Here is a 20538-nt window from a genome sequence, read left to right as displayed (position 1 = left end):
CGTTTAATGGGAGCAAATGCAAAATGACACATGTCAGAAAGAGGAACCCAAACTATAGCTATGTGATGCAAGGTTCCACATTAGGAATCACTGCCCAGGAAAAGGATCTAGGTGTCATCGTCAATGATATGTTGAAACCCTCTGCTGAGTGTGCTGTGGCCAGGGCCGGTCTTAGCAAGTGCGGGGCCCTATGCAGACCAATTTGACAGGGCCCCACCCTAGCCCTGCCCCACCCTAACTCCGCCCCACCCTAGCTCCACCCCCACCCTAGCTCCAGAGCCGGCCACCCCTCTCTCCGAGCTCCAAGGCCCCCAGCTCCAGGGCTTGTCGATCCTACACAGTCAATGCCAACTGAAAACCATGTCTTTTTCACAAACACAGATACACCCTAATCCACTATAGAATAAGTAGTAATATTTAAACTTTCTATTTAGACAAAAATTAAACTGAACCCCCAAGATGCCAGACTCTGCATACAATACAACACCACAGAAACAGAAAATGTGCCCTAGTACTGTGCAAAATATAAAGACAACAGATGTAAATTTGAAAAAAAACCTAACAAATACCAATCACCACTTTACAAATTAACAAATAGAAATAAAACAAATATAGAAAATAAAATAATAGCATTTTATTGGACTAATACATTTAGCTTTCAGAGGCCAAAACCTCCGTCCTCAGGTCAATACAGTATAGAGCTGTTAAAGTATCCTATCCTGACCTGAGGAAGGGGGCTTTGTTCTCTGAAAGTTTGTCAAAATGTATTAAAATTAGTCCAATAAAAAGATTACCTTATTTACATGTTCTATTATAAACATTTATTAGCACAGCTACAATACTATATCCTAAAGCAAAAAAATAAAAATATATATTTTATTTACAGTTTGTCGTCTCTGGTTTCTGCTTTCCTCATCTTCTTTTCACTGTCTTCCTTCCATCCAGCATCTGTCTTCGCTCTCTCTCTGCCATCCAGTGTCTGCCCTCTCTGCTGTCCCCTTCATCCAATGTCTGCCCTCTCTCCCTGCCCCTTCCGTGCACGTCTATCTCTGCCCCTTCCATTCACTGTCTGCCCTTTCTATCCCTTCCATCCACTGTCTGCCCTTTCTCTCTGCCCCTTCAATCCACCATTTACCCTCCCTTTCCCATCCATCCGGGTCTGCCCTCCCTCTCGCTCCCCCTTCCATCCAGGATCTGCCCCTCTCTCTGCCCCTTTTTTTCAGCCCCCAGTTCCAGCCCCACTATCCCACCAGTCCCCCGTTTCAGCCCCAGCCCTTTTCTCCCACCAGTCCCGAGCTTCAGCCCCCAGCCACTCCTCCCTGTCCCCTTTTCAGCCCCCAGTTTCAACCCGTCCCCAGCCCTTTTCTCTCACCAGTCCAAGCTTCAGCCCCAGCCACTTCTCCCTATCTCCTTTTCAGCCCCCAGTACCCACAGTTTCAGCCCCTGCCCCTTTTCAGCATCCAGTCCCAGTACTAGACCCCTTATCCCACCTACCCTCCTTTTCAGCCCCCAGTTCCAGCCCCCTTCATCCACATGTCTTGTATTAGAGCCCTCCCCTTTTCAGCCCCAGAACCATTCTCCCACCTGACCCACGCATGCCCCATTTTCCCACCAGCCCCATGCATGGCCCCCATTTCCCATATGGCCCCTTCTCAAACCCCAGTTCCAGCCCCCTTCTCCCATCTGAGAACCCCCATCCCACACCATTCTCCCACCTGAGTCCCCCTTACCCCCTCCCCCCAAAAGAGAACCCCCATCCCACACCCTTCTCCCATCTGAGTCCCCCTTACCCCCTTCCCCCAACTGAGAACCCCCATCCCACACCCTTCTCACATCTGAGTCCCCCTTACCCCTCCCCCCAACTGAGAACCCCCATCCCACACCCTTCTCACATCTGAGTCCCCCCCACCTGACCCGACCCACCTACCAACTCTTTTCCCCTGCTGCACCCACTAACTTAAAAAAAAAACTTGAGAAGCGCCGAGTAGCAGGCAGAGCCTCGCATCTGCCCTGCTAGTAAAAATCTCCTGCACGTCGTTGGGCCGGCCTTCCTGCATTAAGTCCCGCCCTCCTCTGAGGTAATAGGCTCTTCCCGCATTAAGTCCCGCCCTCCTCTGAGGTAATAGGCTATTACCTCAGAGGAGGGCGGGACTTAATGCGGGAAGAGCCTATTACCTCAAAGGAGGGCGGGACTTAATGCAGGAAGGCCGGCCCGACGACGTGCAGGAGATTTTTAGCAGGGCAGATGCGAGGCACTGCCTGCTACTCGGCGCTTCTCAACTTTATTACATTACAGCGATCGATCGTCGGGGGTGGGAGCAGCAGGCGGGGCGACCCCAGGCGTGCCGCGCGGGGCCCCCTTGAGCGCGGGGCCCTATGCGGCCGCCTCGGTCGCCTCGCCCTAAGACCGGCCCTGGCTGTGGCGACTAAGAAAGCAAATACAATGTTAGGAATTATTAGGAAAGGAATGGAGAACAAAAATGAAGATGTTATAATGCCTTTGTATCGTTCCATAGTTCAATCGCACCTCAAATTCTGTGTGCAATTCTGGTCACCACATCTCTAAAAAGATATAGTGGAATTAGAAAAATACAGAGAAGGGCAGCAAAAATGATAAAAGGGATGGGATTTATTTATTTATTTGTTACATTTGTATCCCACATTTTCCCACCTATTTGTAGGCTCAATGTGGCTTACATAGTACCGGATGACTTCCCTATGAGGTCGATAAAATGCTGAGTGGCATGGAACAGGTAGAGGTGATTCACTAGTTTACTCTTTCCAAAAATACTAGGTCTAGGGTGCACACAATGAAGCTACAAAGTAGTAAATTTATTCAGGTAAAGTGCTCTAATGTAACATTACTAATGACCTGAAAAAAGATTAATTGAAAAGTGCCTACAATATTGCTGCGTTAGAAATGGGCTTAATATGTGGGTAAGTCTTATGTTAAAACACACTAACCCCCCAAATTCTATAAATTGCACTTTCAGTTGTGCATGCTAATTTAGCCACATGGTCAAATTGTGCGCACAACTTAATTGATTAATGAGGAAATCAGTGCCAATAATTGGTACTTAATACCCAATTAGCAGCACTAATTGGCTTTAATTAGAAATTACTCAAACAACTTTCTAGGCACATTCTATAACGCGGTGCACGTAAATTCTATTGTGCACAGCTGAAAAGTGGGCGTGAATATGGGTGTGGAATGGGCAGATTGTGGGCATTTCAAAAAACTATGTGCACTATTATGGAATATACCCGATCTGCACCTAACTTAGGTGTAGGTATTTAGGCTTGATTTTAGGTGGCCTAAATGGGTGCACCTAAATTTTAGGCACAAGAACAGAGTGTAAGAATATTCCATAAACTATGCCTAACTTTAGTGTGTGGGTTTTCGGCATCATTTATAAAATTTGCCCCTAAACTCATATTCTAACACGGCTTAGTAAAAGGGCCCCTATGTTTGTACTAGAAGCAATGGAGAGATAAGTAATTTATCCAAGACCCCGAGGAGTGTCAATGAGATTTGAATCCTGGTCTATCTAGTTTACAACCCACTACTCTAGCCTAGACTATCCCTCCGCTCTGGTTCATGGGATAAAAACTTAGCAAATCAGGTCCTAAGAATCAAGTGTAGGAAAGAGGTCATGCTAAAAAGATGACCAGATATATAGACTGATCTGAACAAGAGATAACCATATGGCTTCCTTGCTATCTAGCCAGGAATTCTTATAATCTGTAATTGATTAGAATTCATTTCATTACATTACCAGTAGTCACTGCATTATGATTTTTTTGCCTTAAGGATAAATCTTTTTATACCTTTTCCAAGACAGCCTGCTTAGTGGAAAAAAATCAACTAAATATTCATTTTTTAGAAATATAATATTCACATTATGCACAATCTAAAACGATAATGGCACTATATTTTGGATGATTAAATCATACTAGTAATATGCTGTAATGTTTGGATTTAAGGGTACTTGTCAAAATGTCTTTGAGATATCATCAAGTCCCATTAAGCTGTTTTGCTAAGCTACTGCTTTTGTGATAGTGATTATACTTGAAGAAGCAGCTGGTACACTTTTCAAATCACTCTCAGGGAGTCATTTAGTAATGGCTACTGTGTCAAATGCTGATATCATGCATTATCTGCTACACATCCCATTATATACCTAAGCCCTACAGCAGATCATCACATGCTGTTAGTACATGACTCTGAAGAGATGAATTCAGGGTTCCAGAAGGACTGTATTGCAATTAATTAACTTTAAATTTATTTACTGCCTTCCTGGTACCCAGCCATCCAAAACAGTTTACAGCATAAAAACATGCACACACAAATTAAAAAAATAATAATACAATGTAATAAAACAAATAGATAACATAAGATTATATCATTCTCCTGGACCCCAGCCCTTACTTTATTCCTCTCATTCCCGAGAAATCAACCCTGTGGTAATAAAAAAGACTTCCAACTGTTTATATTTGTTTGAGAATGCAATTCTAAGTGTATCATAATCCACAAAGCAGACCTAGCTACTGAAAATTACTACTACTACTACTATTTAGCATTTCTATAGCGCTACAAGGTGTACACAGTGCTGCACAAACATAGAAGAAAGACAGTCCCTGCTCAAAGAGCTTACAATCTAATAGACAAAAAAAGTAATCAAATCAAATCAAATCAATTAATGTGTACAGGAAGGAGGAGAGGAGGGTAGGTAGAGGCGAGTGGTTACAAGTGGTTACGAGTCAAAAGGAATGTTAAAGAGGTGGGCTTTCAGTCTAGATTTAAAGGTGGCCAAGGATGGGGCAAGACGTAGGGGCTCAGGAAGTTTATTCCAGGCGTAGGGTGCAGCGAGACAGAAGGCGCGAAGTCTGGAGTTGGTAGTAGTGGAGAAGGGAACAGATAAGAAGGATTTATCCATGGAGCGGAGTACACGGGAAGGGGTGTAGGGAAGGATGAGTGTGGAGAGATACTGGAGCGCAGCAGAGTGAGTACATTTATAGGTTAGTAGAAGAAGTTTGAACAGGATTCCAGGCGTAGGGTGCAACGAGACAGAAGGCGCGAAGTCTGGAGTTGGTAGTAGTGGAGAAGGGAACAGATAAGAAGGATTTATCCATGGAGCGGAGTACACGGGAAGGGGTGTAGGGAAGGATGAGTGTGGAGAGATACTGGAGAGCAGCAGAGTGAGTACATTTATAGGTTAGTAGAAGAAGTTTGAACAGGATGCGAAAACGGATAGGGAGCCAGTGAAGCAACTTGAGGAGAGGGGTAGTATGAGTAAAGCGACCCTGGCGGAAGACGAGACGGGCAGCAGAGTTTTGAACCGATTGGAGAGGGGAGAGGTGACTAAGTGGGAGGCCAGCAAGAAGCAGATTGCAGTAGTCTAAACAAGAGGTGACAAGGGTGTGGATGAGGGTTTTGGTAGAGTGCTCAGAAAGAAAGGGGCGGATTTTACGGATGTTGTAAAGAAAGTAACGACAGGTCTTGGCGGTCTGCTGGATATGAGCAGAGAAGGAGAGCGAAGAGTCAAAGATAACCCCAAGGTTTCGAGCTGAGGAGACAGGGAGAATGAGAGAGCCATCAACAGAAATAGAAAACGGGGGGAGTGGGGAGGTGGGTTTGGGGGGGGAAAGGAGAAGCTCGGTTTTGGTCATGTTTAATTTCAGGTGGCATTGAGACATCCAGACAGCAATGTCAGACAAGCATGCTGAAACTTTGGTTTGGATGCAAGGTGAGATATCAGGGGTAGAAAGGTAGATTTGGGAGTCATCAGCATAGAGATGGTAGGAAAAGCCATGGGATGAAATTAATGAACCAAGTGCAGAAGTGTAGATAGAAAAGAGGAGGGGACCAAGAACAGAACCCTGAGGTACGCTGACAGGCAGAGGGATAGAAGTAGAAGAAGATCCACCAGAGTGAACACTGAAGGTGCGGAGAGAGAGGTAGGAAGAGAACCAGGAAAGGACAGAGCCCTGGAATCCAAGTGAGGACAGGGTATCGAGGAGTATGCTGTGATCGACAGTGTCAAAAGCAGTGGAAAGATCAAGAAGAATGAGGATGGAATAGAGACCTCTGGATTTAGCCAGTAATAGGTCATTGGAGACTTTAGTAAGCGCAGTTTCGGATGAGTGGAGAGGGCAAAAACCAGATTGTAGTGGGTCAAGAATAGCATGTGAGGAGAGAAAATCAAGGCAGCGGTGGTGAACAGCACGCTCAAGTAATTTGGAGAGAAAAGGGAGGAGGGAGATGGGTCGGTAATTAGAGGGACAAGTAGGGAGTTGGGGGAGGGGGCACCTTCAGGAGAGAGTTCAATGTGGTGAAGAGAAGTCGAGGGTTAGAGCCAAGAGAGTTGGTCAGTTGGATATAATAATCCTGTTTGGCGCGTAAAAGAGCAGATTGGAAGGAGGTCAGCATGAACTTAAAGTGTAAGAAATCAGCAAGGGTCCGAGATTTCCGCCAGAGGCGTTCGGTGGAGTGGGTACAGGAACGTAGGTAGCGGATATTAGAAGTCAGCCAAGGTTGGGGTTTTTTACGCCTTATAGGGCGGGTCATCAAAGGTGCAAGAGTTTCTAAGGCAGAGGATAGAGTATTGTTGTAAGAAGAAACAGCCTCGTTGACAGACGTAGATGGTGCCACAGTAGAGAGGAGGTTTGAAACATGGGAGGATAGAGATGAAGGGTCAATATCATGAAGATTCCTAGATAAATTAGATAAGATAGGACGGGACTGGGAGGGAGGAGATTTAAGTGTGAAAGTTATAAGATGGTGCTCAGAGAGGGGAAGATCAGAGGCAAGGAAACTAGAGGAAAATGTCCTAGCCCTCCAAAATGTTTCGTTCATCACCGTCACAGACTGAGCATTCAACAGTGAATTCTGTGACAAGAGTAACCTGCTCCTTGGGGCATATGAGCTTAGTCTGTGGCTATTTAGTTATAACCTTTGATTGTAAGCTACCTACACTGACTACATAGTTTGTAACCTTTAGATTGTAAGCTCTCCAGAGCAGGGACTGTCCTTCCCCTTGTGAAACTTGTACAGCGCTGCGTAACCCTGGCAGCGCTATAGAAATGCTAAGTAGTAGTAGTAGTAGTAGTCTGTCCTATTCTGGCAATGACTGGCTACATGAGTTCAAGGGGAATATAGAGTAGTGAGAAATAGCTGGATACCTGGAAATAGAGGCACCTGGTGTAAGATCTCAGTCTTAGTTTTGATTTAGCAGAAGCAGAAGGAATCTGCCAGACATCACCTCCCCCCCCCCCCCCCCCCCCCACACACACACACACACATGCCAAAAATGCTTGATACTCAAAATAAACTGGATAGAAAACAGTAATAAAATAGGTGCAGTTTAGTGTTTTCAATGCAGAATGAGCTCTTTTACTGTGTCAATGCAAGGTTCATCTTTTGCATCCTATAAACCATATCTAAATTTTCTGTGACAAGTCTATGAACAGACAATTAACCTGGAATGCTGATTTCCAATGCTGTACACATTCCACTTAACTCCGGTAAGAAATTTATTTATTTATAGCAGAGAAAACATATGATAAATGCTAGACTGATCATTTCACCTGGAATTTCTTCTTTCTTGATTTTGGGCATAAGAATTTGGAAACATAATTTCATAAGAACATAAGAGCTGCTGTACGAAGTCAGACCAAAGGTCCGTCTAGCCCAGTATCCTGTTTCCAACAGTGGTCAATACAGATCACAGCTACCTCGGCAGAATTCTAAAAAGTAGCAAGATTCTATGCTGCGACCAAGGGATAAGTAGTAGCTTTCCCCATGTCTACCTTAATAGCAGTTTATGGACTTTTCTTTCAGGAACTTGTCCAAAGCTTTTTTAAGCCCAGATAGTCTATCTGCTTTTACCACATCCTTTGTCAACAAGGTCCAGAGCTTAACTATTTCATGAGTGAAAAAAATATATTTTCTACTATTTGTTGTCAAAAGTATTACTATGAACTTCATGGAAAGTCTCTTGGTCATTCTACTTTTTGATGGTGAAAACAATCATTTCACATTCACCTGTTCTACTCCAGGCTGGATTTTGTAGACCTCTAGTTTATCCCCTCTCAGCCTTCTCTTCTCCAAGTTGAAGAGTGATAACCTGCTCAGCCTTTCCTCATATAAGAATCATTCTATCCCCTTAATCATTTTGGTTACCCTTCTTTGTATTTTTTAAAATCCAGATATATCTTCTTTAAGATGTGGTGACCAGAATTGCACATAATCCCTCAGATTCTGTATATGGTGCCCAGATTTGGGTGCCCAAATTTGAGTGCACTTCCGAGATGCATGTACAACTTAATTGGCTAACAAGCTGTTAACCATCAAAAACTGGTTATTATGACGTCAATTATTGATGTCAATTGGCACCAATTAGGATTTGCATGCGCATCTGGCTGCATGCTATTCTATAGTGCTGGGCAACTAAATCTCATAGTGTGCAACCCAAAAGGGGGTGTGGCAATGGGAGGGGCATGGGCAGGTCAGGGATATTCCAAGAAGTTGCACACAGTGTTAGAGATAATGGGTCTCTGCACCCAACTTTGGCACCAGGATTTACACCAGGCTTCAGCAGGTGTAAGTCTGGTGTCTAGAGTTGGGCATGGGAATTGATGCAAAGTGCTATCCTATAAAGGGTATGCACCCTTTATAGAATAGTGCTTAGTGCCAATCTTTTCTGCCACCCAATTTATATAATTCTCCTAAATATTCAAGGGTAGGTTGCACCAAGGAACAATGCAGAAGAATTATAATATTCTTTGTTTTATTTTCTGTCCTTCCCTTAATAATTCCTACCATTGTTTGCTTTTTTGGCCACCATGCACACTGAGCAGATTTCAATGTATTCTCTACAATGACACCCAAATCTTTTTCTTGGCTGGTGACTCCTAATGTGCAACCTAGCATAATGTAACTATGATTTGGATTAGTCTTCTCAATGTGCATCACTTTACAATTAAATTTTATCTGCCAATGAAAGTCCAGTCTTCCAATCTCCTAAGTTCCTCCTGCAATTTTTCACAGTCCACATATGATTTAACAACTTGGAATAGTTTATTTTTTAATTTTCATTTTGTTTAGCAACATAAGGAGAATACAGAATTTTGTGTCATCTGTAAATATTAGCATTTCCAGATCATTTATAAATATGAAAAAAATACTGGACTCAGTACATCATATGACGCTCCACTATTCACCTTCTTCCGCTGAGAAAATCATCAGTTTAACTCTACTCTCTTTTCTTTTAACCAGTTCTTAATCCAAAATAGAACATTTTCTTCTATCCTATACAGGGGTGTAGCTAGGTGGGGCCATGGGGGCATGGGCCCCCACAGATTTAGCCCTGGCCCCCTCTATTTTTGGACGCCCCTGCCGCCTCCCCTCCCCCACCACTTTCGATCCCCCCTCCCGCCGCTGCTGATCCTCCGCCGCTGCCAGGTACCTTTGCTGGTGGGGGTCCCCAACCCCCACCAGCCAAAGTCTTCTTCAGTGCTGGTCTCCAGCATCTTTGCTGATCTCTTTCTGTGAGTCCTGACTCCTGACGTCCTGCGTGCACGTAATGTGCAGGACATGCATGCAGGACGGCTGGAGTCAAGACTCACAGAAACATATCAGTGAAGGCGCCAGTGACTGGCACTGAAGACGACTGCGGCTGGTCAGCAAAGGTATCTGGCGGCGGCGACAGGGGAGGGTTGGCGGCAGGGTCGAAAGTGATGGAGGGGTCGGCAGCGTTAGGGGGAGTCAAAACTGGCAAGGGGGGTCACGGCTGGGGGAGATGAGCTAAACTGTGCCCCCCCCCCCCACCTCGGGCTCTGGACCCTCCTCCCGCCGAGGTCTGGCTACGCCCCTGATCCCATGGCTTTCAATTTTCTCAGGAGTCTCTCTTAAGGGATTTTCTCAAAAGCTTTCTGAAAATCTAGATACAGTACATCAACAGGCTTACCTTTATCTACATGTTTATTCATGTCTTCAAAAAATAACAGATTGGTGAGGCAAGGTTTCTCTTGCCTGATTCCATGTTGACTCTGTCCCGTTAAATCATTTTTGTCTATATGTTCAGTAATTTTGTTTTTTATAATAGTGTCTATCATTTTGCCCAGCACTGATGTCAGGCTTTTCAGTCTGTAATTTTCCAGATCACTCCTAGAACCATTTTTATGTTTAAATCTTTTTTTTATTAAACAGGTCTCCACAAGAGAGAACAGAAAACAACATCCCAAAACCAAACATAACAACATTAGGCAGTAAAACTCATATATATCCATACACAGTTCTCCCTCTCCCATCCCCCTTCCCCCTCCACCAGTTTACACCATGACAATAACTCTTGCATCTCAGAGTGCTGAAACACTGCCACTCAAAAATTCAGCAAGCAGCTCCTTGCTGAAGAAAGCAACATCAACCAAAAAGGCTCCCAAATCTCCTGGAAAATAAGTCCAGCTACATGAGAAAAATCGGTGATTTGAAGTTGCTCCATACGCATTTGATGAATCATTAAAGAATGCCACTGTTGTTCACATTAGGTAGCAACCAGGCAGACAATAATGCCTTGAGGCCAAACAACATAGGCCTGTGAAAGAAGCCTTGAAGGCCCTTAGGTGCAGTAGCTTCCCACGTATAACGTCCAAAAAATAGCAGAGGATCATAAGTTGCTATAAAAGACCAAATTTTAGAAATAACAGCAAGGATCCTGTGCCAGAAATGGGCTACCAGCGAGCAGTGCCAGAACATATGGCCCAACATGGCTCTAGGTGAGGAACATTTAGGGCAAAAGTCACTGGTGGTCAGACTAGCCCAATGAGCTCTACATGACGAGATATAAAGTTGTAAAGCAGATATAAAGTTGTGAAGCAAACTTATACAACGTCTCCCAATGACAGACTTGATCTGGAAAGTTCTTAAATCCCACCACTAAGGACTGAAACTGGTGGTCCAACAAGGTAAAGTGCAGGTCCACATTCCACAAGGAGACTAACTTCTTATAGTTTATATCTGCTGTCGTGTCTTGGAGGTATCTGTGATGAAATTTTAATGGTACTGGTTGCTGAGATCCTAAAGTTTAGGCCTCTGCCAAAGTTTCCTGTAGTGATGGAGCTGTAAATAACCAAATCTGTCTAAGTCTGTAAGGGAAAACTCCTGTCTTAGAGCCTCAAATGACTTCCTATGTCCTTCTTCAGTTACTACTTGTAGTAGGCATTGTATTCCCTTACGAGTCCAACCAGAGAAAATACTAGTACCAATACCTGAAGGGAAAGCTGGGTTATTACAAATTGGAAAATAGGGTGTCACCAGGGGTGAAAAGTAGTTACGCTTACACAGCCACTTCCATACTACTCTACGAGACTTCAATATGGGACAGGTGCAAAAAATATCTCCAGGGAAGTCTTTAATGATGTGCAACAAAACACTGAAGTATACTGTGCGACCAATGTAGTCTCCAGAATGACTACAGAAAAATGACTAGTTCCCCTGAACCAATCATTTTTATAGCACATTCTGCATGCTACCCATCCTCCCATGTTTTTTCAGGGTCTACACCACCACCATCAAAAGACTTTTTTTTTTTAAAAGCCTAGAACCATGTTTTAAGAATTGGTGATATCTGAAATTTCAGTACCCTGGATGTATATCATCTGGTCTAGGTGATTTGCTGCTCTTTAACTTGTCGATTTGACATCTCACATCTTCCAGGTTCACTGAAATATCTTTCAGTTCTTCTTTATTGTTACCATTAAATACCATTTCTGGCTCAGGTAGCTCCCTTAAATCATCCTCAGTAAAGACCGATGCAAAGACTTAATTTAGTCTCTTCACTATTCTAAAAAATTATGTGTCCAATACACAGCCGTTGCGTTAGTTTATGCAGCCTGAAAGGTCAGGATTGTACATTATTAGGGGTCCTTTTACTAAGCTGTGCTAACCAGCTATCATAGTGTTAATAGCACAGTAGACAGTAGTGTAGCCCCTCCCCCAATTGTCTACTGCACTAAAACAGGGGCAAACATCTCATTATCTGACAAACATGGGAGAGGGATGGGTGTGGTTGTGACAGGAGCAGGAGGAAGTGTGGCTAGCTGTGACAGCTGGCACATGGGTCTTTATCGTGCGCTAATTGTACCAACTTCTGATAGCACAGCTGAACTTACCACCACCTCAAGAGGTGGCAGTAAGAGCAGATGAGCTACTGGCAGTTTGGTAATGTGGCTGCTGACAGATAAAGAGCCATGGCAGTGCAACCCCATAGCCTCCAAATCCCTCCCCAGATGTCCTCTATCTTCCTGATCCTTTCTCCAATGTCTTCATATCCTCCTGATCCTTTCAAACCCTCCTGATCTTTCCTCAGTGTCATGGATCCCGCAGGTCACTCACCTTCACTTCCCCCCTCCCTCCCTATCCAATTCCCCCTCCATCCAAATCCCCTGTCCACATCAACTCTCCTCCCTTGACAACCAAAGGCCGGCTCCCAACAGACCAAGGCTGCACACTAAAGCTCTCCCTTCCTTCCATCCAGGACCCCCTCTCCGGGACTTACACAGGGAGTCCGGAGTGGTCTGATCAGCAATTATGGGTGGTAGCAATCCTCCTTTGCTGCTGCCAGATTGGTGCCTGAATCCAAAATGGTGCCCTGTGCCCTAGCTGTAGTCATGTGATACTACTGAGTACTGAGTGAAGACAGTAATACAAGGCTGCCACTAGAGGTTGTGGCAGCCATTTTGTAAAGAAAACAGTGACAGGCAGGAGTGGGTGGGCACTGCTCCTGCCCTTAAGACCCTACTAGACAACTAGGAATTGACAAGATAGGCCCAGGGGGACCTATAGGGGTGGAAGGGGTGAGGGTGGCCAGGGGCCTCAATCGGCCTTTCATGACATCAGGGGTGGGAAGGATGGAGGATCAGAATCATGGGGAAGGGAGGGGGAACAGGAGGAGCAGTGGGTGCCTTCATCCCTTATAAGCATAGGTTCTGGCAGCATAAGCTTATTGCACCAGATATTCCGTGCCAGTGTCCAGACATGGCACAGCATTGAATATTTGGGGCTAACTATGCCCATAGTGATCTGCATTTTTTTGGTCCAAAAAGCCGGTGGTTGGGAGGCGGGGATAGTGCTGGGCGGACTTGTACAATCTGTGCCCTGAGGAGCACAGGTACAAATCAAAGTAGGGTATACACAAAAAGTAGCACATATGAGTTATCTTGTTGGGCAGACTGGATGGACCGTGCAGGTCTTTTTCTGCCGTCATCTACTATGTTACTATGTATGTTAATATTAAAATGAACAGCAATAGGTAAGACATAGATCAAAATAAATGGAAATACTTGTTACATAAGATGCGTTGAGTCCATATAAATCAAGTAGGCTTTGTCAACGATCAGTAAATTAAATAACAGTGGTACTAGCCAAGTATGTCTCTAGGCTGAACCAAATTTTCCATATATTTAAAGTAGTTCCTAATTTATCAGCAATTGTCATTTCAAACTTAAAAGTTTGCAAGACCATTTGCCGCCAAAAGTAAAACATTTAGCAGATGGTTGTTTTTCCAATTTGATAACATCATTTTCAGTGCAATTGTAATGAGTATATCAAATAATTGTAGTTGTTGAGGAGAAAGGTGTTCATTTAGAGCAGTGGATTTAAAGATAATTATTTTAGGATCAAAGGCTGAATTTCGACATGTGTATGTTTTGATACCACCCATCCACACTTTCACATGCACAAGTCTCTCACATGCAGAAGTCCCAGAACCTTAGTCCAGTTATTAGAGTACTTAGCCCTACAACAAACTCCAAACTTCTGAAGATGTACTCGAGCTGCCCCCTGCAGGTCATAAGCAGCCACAGGATATGTATGACAGGCCCCAGGAGTTACACACACATACTTTAAAAGTTATAAACAATGAAGGTGGGAAACAAACACACACACATGAAAACGGGGGGAAAAAAATCTGAAAAATTGAAAACAAATCAAAAATTTGCTCATACACATCCCTACTCTATTTTTCTCTCTTCATTCTTTTTTTTTTGTTTGTTTTGTTTTTTTCTGGCCTAACTGTGTGACTGTGGGGTTTCTTTTTCAAAAGAGAAACGCGTCCAAAAAGTGTCATAATGCAGCATTTGGATGTATTTCTTCTCAAAACGTCCAAATCTGTATTTTCGAAAACTATTTTGTATACATTCAACTATGTAATTCGTCTGCAGTGCGTACAAATCACAAGGGGTGTATCGGGGCATTTCAAGGGTGGGATTAGAGCAGGCTGAGAGCGTTCCTAACACTGGACATTTTGTAGCCATAATGGAACAAAACAAAAATGTCTAGGGCTGAAACTTCAACATTTTGATCTAGACCTGTTTTTAGAAAAAAATGAGACACAAAAAGGTGCCCTAAATGACCAACAGGCTCATTATCAAAAGAGAAAAACGTCCAAAAAGTGACATAAGTCTGCATTTGGACGTTTTTCTCGCAAAACCATCCAAACCAGTATTTTCGAAAACTCTTTTTAGACGTTTTTCTCTGAAGTCCATCAGAAGTGCATCTAAATCTCAAGGGGGTGTGCAAGGGGCGTGTTCAAGGCGGGACTTGGGCATTCCTAAACTTAGACGTTTTTCAGCCATAATGGAACAAAACAAAAATGTCCTGGACTAAAACTTAGATGTTTTGAGCTAGACCTGTTTTTATAACAAACAGCTGCAGTGGGAATTCAACCTACTACCCCAGGATCAAAGTCCGCTGCACTAACCACTAGGCTACTCCTCCACTCCACAAAAAAAGGTGCCCTTACTCCCCCAGTGGTCACTAACCCCCTCCCAACCCCCCCAAAAAATGTGATTACAAATATTACTTGCCAGCCTCAGATGTTATACTTAGGTCCATCAGAATAGTATGCAGGTCCCTGGCGTAGTCTAGTAGTGGATGCAGTGCACTGCAGACAGGTGAACCCAGCCTCCTACCTCTCCCTACCTGTTACAATTGTGGAGGAAACTGTGAGCCCTCCAAAACTCACCAGAAACCCACTGTACCCACATATAGGTTCCCCCTTCACCCGTAAGGACTATGGTAGTGGTGTATAGTTGGGGGTAGTGGGGTTTGGGTGGGCTCAGCAGACAAAGTAAGGGAGCAGTGGTGTACCTGGGAGCATTTTATGAAGTCCACTGCAGTGCCCCCTAGGCTGCCCTATTGCTGTACTGGGATGTCAGGGGAACCAGTCTACTAAAAATGCTGGCTCCTCCTACATCCCAATGACTTGATTTTGTACGTTTTGCACTTGGATGTTTTTTTTCCCAAAATGGACCAAAAAAAACCCCATCCAAATAACAAAACATCCAAAATACAAAATGTCCATAGTATTTAAAAAAAAAAAAGATAGGCGTTTTTCTTTTTTCGAAAATGACCTTCTTTCCTGTTCAGAATTTGGACGTTTTCTGTAAAACGTCCAAATTCAGATTTAGACATCATATCGAAAATGCCCCTCCAAATGATCACTAGAGGGAATCAAGGATGACCCCCACTTAGTGGTCACTGACCCCCTCCCAACCTCACCCCCAAAGAAATGAATAAAAATAGTATTTATCAGCATCTATGACAGCTTCAGATGTTATAGCCAGTTCTATTACAGCAGCAAGCAGGTCCCTGGAGTAGTGTAGTGTAAGTGCAGTGGACTATAGAGAAGGGGACCCAGGCCCATATCTCAATCCACCTCTCACACTTCACCCATAAGGGCTATTGTAGCGGTGTACTGTTGGGGGAATGGGTTTGGGGTGGGGGTTGGAGGGCTCAGCAGACAAGATATGGGGTAACAGTGAGATGTGTACCTGGGAGCATTTATATGAAGTCCACAGCAGTGCCTCCTAGGGTGCCCCATTGCTCTCATGGGATGTCTGTGTGGCCAGTCTACAAAGATTGCTGGCTCCGCCTACATCCCAATGGCTTGATTTTGTGTGTTTTGCAATTGGACTTTTTTTTTTAATGGACCAAAAAGATAAATAGACAGTGCACAAAACCATCTAGCATGCGGTCATTTAAAAAAAAAAATAGACATTTTGCTGTTTTGAAAATGGCTATATTTCCTATTTGGATTCTGGACATTTAGTACAAAACGTCCAAAGTCTAACTTAGATGTCATATCGAAAATGCCCCTCCACATCTCTTGTCCCTGAGCCATGGTCTTTCCTTTCTTTCTTGACTGCCTAATGCTGTTTTGAATTCAATAAAAATATATGAATACACACAAAAAATGATACTTTCAGTTATCCATTCCTGTTCAGCATTCCTTTTATGTACCCCCATTCTCATTGCAGGGGGCAATTTTTAATTAGTCTTCATTTCTACCATTAATCCCTTTTCCTGCAGACACGCTGTCAGCTGAGAAATATCTTAATGAATTAATTTGTATTCCACGTCTGATTTAGTAGCTGTCACTTACATAGTGTTCATTCCATTTAGATTACTGATTGTTTCTTCATTGTAAATTCATGTTTTAATTTCTGTGGCTATTTTATTATCTTTTCTTTCTCTATCATGTTAATTACACTGAGACATCCTGTGGCTGGCTTTCATTATTCTTTTTGGAGAGCGTAAGCTTTGCTGAGTAACTGTAGTGTTACTTACTGACATGTATAGTTTATCAACTACTAAAGGGCCCTTTTACTAAGCCATGATAGGCAGTAGCTAGTGCCTACTGCACATCACAAAGCACTGCCATGGGATGTGCTGAGGCATATAAACGAACAGTGGATCCAAAAAAGAAATCCTCTCACAGATGGTGTTTCCTAAACAAGGTCTTTATTCTCATCAAATCAATAAAAACGACCCTTCCTGTGGAGAGATCACCTTCTGGAGGTATGTGCTGAGGCATCCCACAATATTGCCGATCGCCACGTGCTAATCCTGTGCTAAAAAATAGTTTGTTTGTTTTTTAGTGCAGGAGTATTTATGGGTGGAGAGTAGGCATGCCCTGTGCAAATCATATAACGTGGGTACTACTACTACTTATCATTTCTAAAGCGCTACTAGACGTATGCAGCGCTGTACACTTGAACATGAAGAGACAGTCCCTGCTCGACAGAGCTTACAATCTAATTAGGACAGACAAACAGGACAAACAAGAGATAAGGGAATATTAAAGTGAGGATGATAAAATAAGGGTTCTGAACAAGTGAATAAGGGTTAGAAGTTAAAAGCAGCATCAAAAAGGTAGGCTTTTAGCTTAGATTTGAAGACGGCCAGAGATGGAGCTTGACGTACCGGCTCAGGAAGTCTATTCCAGGCATATGTTGCAGCAAGATAAAAGGAACAAAGTCTGGAGTTAGCAGTGGAGGAGAAGGGTGCAGATAAGAGAGATTTACCCAGTGAACAGAGTTCCCAGGGGAGGAATGTAGGGAGAGATGAGAGTGGGGAGGTACTGAGGAGCTGCAGAGTGAATGCACTTATAGGTCAATAAGAGGAGTTTGAATTGTATGCAGAAACGGATAGGAAGCCAGTGAAGTGACTTGAGGAGAGGACTAATATGAGCATAACATTGTCGCATGCTGCCTGATTAGTGTGGGATTAGCTCAGGAGCCTTACCGCCTAGTAATTAATGTATGGCCGTTACGGGAAAGAAGATAATTGCATCCATTTTACCGCCACACTATAAGTGGCCTCAGTGTGTGGGAAACCCACATGCTAAAAGTAGCACAGGCCAGGTTTTGGCGTGGCTTAATAAAAAGGGCCCCTAAATCTTTTGGCAATTAAGACAATTTTCATCAGCATGTAAACCCTACATTTGAAGATGCAGTAGTGATAATGATTTTATTATGTAGTGATAATGATTTTATTATGTATTTTTGTAGTGCTGCTGGACACATGCTGGACACAGTGGTGATAAGTAATCAGGTACCATCCTGCTTATTTTCGAAGGAGAAGGGTGGCCATCTTCCGACACAAATCGGGGGATGACCGGCCTTCTCCTAAGGCTGGCCAAATCGGTATAATCGAAAGCCGATTTTGGCTGGTTTCAACGGCTTTCCGTTGCAGGGCCGGCCAAAATTCAAGGGGGCGTGTTGGCAGTGTATTGAAGGCAGGATGGGGGCTTGGTTAAGAGATGGCCAGCCTCAGCCGATAATGGAAAATAGAAGGCCGGCTCTGACGAGCATTTGGCTGACTTTACTAGGTTCATTTATTTTCAGGACCAAGCCTCAAAAAGGTGCCCAAACTGACCATATGACCACCGGAGGGAATAGGGGATGACCTCCCCATACTCCTCCAGTGGTCACCAACCCCTCCCACCCTAAAACAAAATGTAAAACATTTTTTGCCAGCCTCTATGCAGCCTGAAATGTCATACCCAGCTCCATGACAGCAATATGCAGGTCCCTGGAGCAGTTTTAGTGGGTGCAGTGCACTTCAGGTAGGCAGACCCAAGCCCATTCCCCCCTACCTGTTACACTTGTGGTGGTAAATGTGAGCCCTCCAAAATCCACCCGAAACCCACTGTACCCACATGTAGGTGCCCCCTTTCACCCATAAGGGCTATTGTAGTGGTGTACAGTTGTGGGTAGTGGGTTTTGGGGGGGGGGATTTGGGGGGCTCAGCACCCAAGGGAAGGGTAATCAATTTGTGAAGTCCACTGCAGTGCCCCCTAGGGTGCCCAGTTGGTGTCCTGGCATGTGAGAGGGACCAGTGCACTACAAATGCTGGCTCCTCTCATGACCAAATGGCTTGGATTTGGCCGTGTTTGAGATGGCCGCCATTAGTTTCCATCATAGGCTCCCGGTATAAGAGGCTTGGGGAGGCTAAGCCTCCCAAGTCGCAAGCCCCAAGCATCTCTCTCTCTCATCCCCCCCCCCCCCCCCCCACCCCGATGCACCGTTTATCCCTCGCACTCCCTCCCTGCAGTCCCTATAATTAGCGTCTCTCTCTATCCCTCTCACTCCCTCCAATGTGCTTTAGATCGTCCATCGCTGCCGGTAGTGGCACACCAACCTTATTACAGCTTGCTTCGGGTCTTCGTCCTGACGCTGACGGCATGACTTGCCCCGCCTCCTCTGACCAGCCTTTCTGCTTCCGCGAGGGCTGGATGCATCATAAGGAAGGCTGGTCAGAGGAGGCGGGGCAAGTCATGCCGTCAGCTTCAGGACGAAGACCCGAAGCAAGCTGTAATAAGGTTGGTGTGCCACTACCGGCAGCGATGGACGATCTAAAGCACATTGGAGGGAGTGAGAGGGATAGAGAGAGACGCTAATTATAGGGACTGCAGGGAGGGAGTGTGAGGGATAAATGGTGCATCGGGGGGGGGGGGGGTAATGAGAGCCTGTCAGTAAAGGGGGATGGGCTACAGAAATTATAATGGGACTTAGAGGGAGAGACTGGAGGGGGGTGGCAGAAGAGAGGTTGCTTGCTGAATCTTTGGGGGAGAGAGATATGAGGCCTTCACCTCTCTCACAAAGGTTCAGCTTGAACCTTTGGGAGGGAAAGAGAGCTGAAAGTGCTGCTCTGATAGTCCTGGGTGGGGTAGGGAAGGAGGGCAGGCAGGCAGGAGGAAGAAAAAAAATATGTAAGACCCTGGAGTGGGAGACAAGGTATAGATGTGGACTGGGGGGCGGAGGGGGAAAGAGAGCTTGCTGAACCTGCGGGGGAGAGCTGATATTCAGCCATGGTGGTAATATTTGATTTAAAGAGAGAAAAACTGCACATGGAGGAAGAAAATAGGCAGAAGATGGATCCACTGGACAGTCAAGTCTGTGGAGGCCCCAGCTTTTACTTACGGATGTAGGGCAAGAAATGAAGAAGAAAGGCAGAAAGTAAAGAAATAAATTAAAAGGAAGCCCTGGAAACGGAGTTAAGTGGACAGATAGCAGCAGAATCGGATACTGGGCCAGCATGATCAGAAAAACAAAGTCACCAGACAACAAAGGTAGAAAAGATCATTTTATTTTCATTATAGTGTTTGGAATATGTCCACTTTGAGAATTAGGTGCTCAATACTAAAAGTTTACATTTATTTATTTATTTATTTATTTACTTATTTATGGCATTTTATCCCACATTAAACATGAATTAAGGTGTTTTGTGGCTCTACATGTAACATGATATTATGATCACTTGTTTCATATTGTTGACGGTCTGCATTTTCCGTATGGGTGGTATATTGGTGTATTAGGTTCTGCCCAGTGTAATATTTATGGTACAGTAAGGTTCTGAGAGTGTTTTTGCACAAAGTTGTGCATAGTGTTTTGCAGTTGAGCGATTGTGGTTAGTATTTGCTTTGAGCAACCACTTTATTCTTTGGTATATGATACATAGCTAATATCTATCTAAATTTAATAAAAGGTATTGTGACTTTTATTTTTATTTTTTTCTGTGTGTTATCAGACAATTATGGATTTAAGCTCCACCCCTGTCCCCACCCCTAACCCCGCCCCCTTTAGCCTCCTCAAACAGTTGAGCCACCAACCACCTATGGTTTCCATTATCAGTGAAAACCAATGTCGGCCATCTCTAACGCCGGCGATCTCTAAGGGCGGCCCAAATGTTGAGAT

The 20538-nt window shown here is 44.2% G+C and overlaps 1 protein-coding gene across 1 annotated transcript in view; it reads left to right on the top strand.

Moving 5' to 3' along the window:
- Positions 1 to 20538, top strand: part of ANXA10 (annexin A10) — a 156877-nt gene that overhangs the window by 79129 nt on the left and 57210 nt on the right. The window lies entirely within an intron of this gene.

Source organism: Microcaecilia unicolor, chromosome 2 (genome assembly GCF_901765095.1).
Source record: "Microcaecilia unicolor chromosome 2, aMicUni1.1, whole genome shotgun sequence".
Classification (NCBI taxonomy): Eukaryota; Metazoa; Chordata; class Amphibia; order Gymnophiona; family Siphonopidae; genus Microcaecilia; species Microcaecilia unicolor.
Note: the sequence above shows the minus strand (reverse complement) of the source record. Positions and strands in the feature narration are given on the sequence as shown.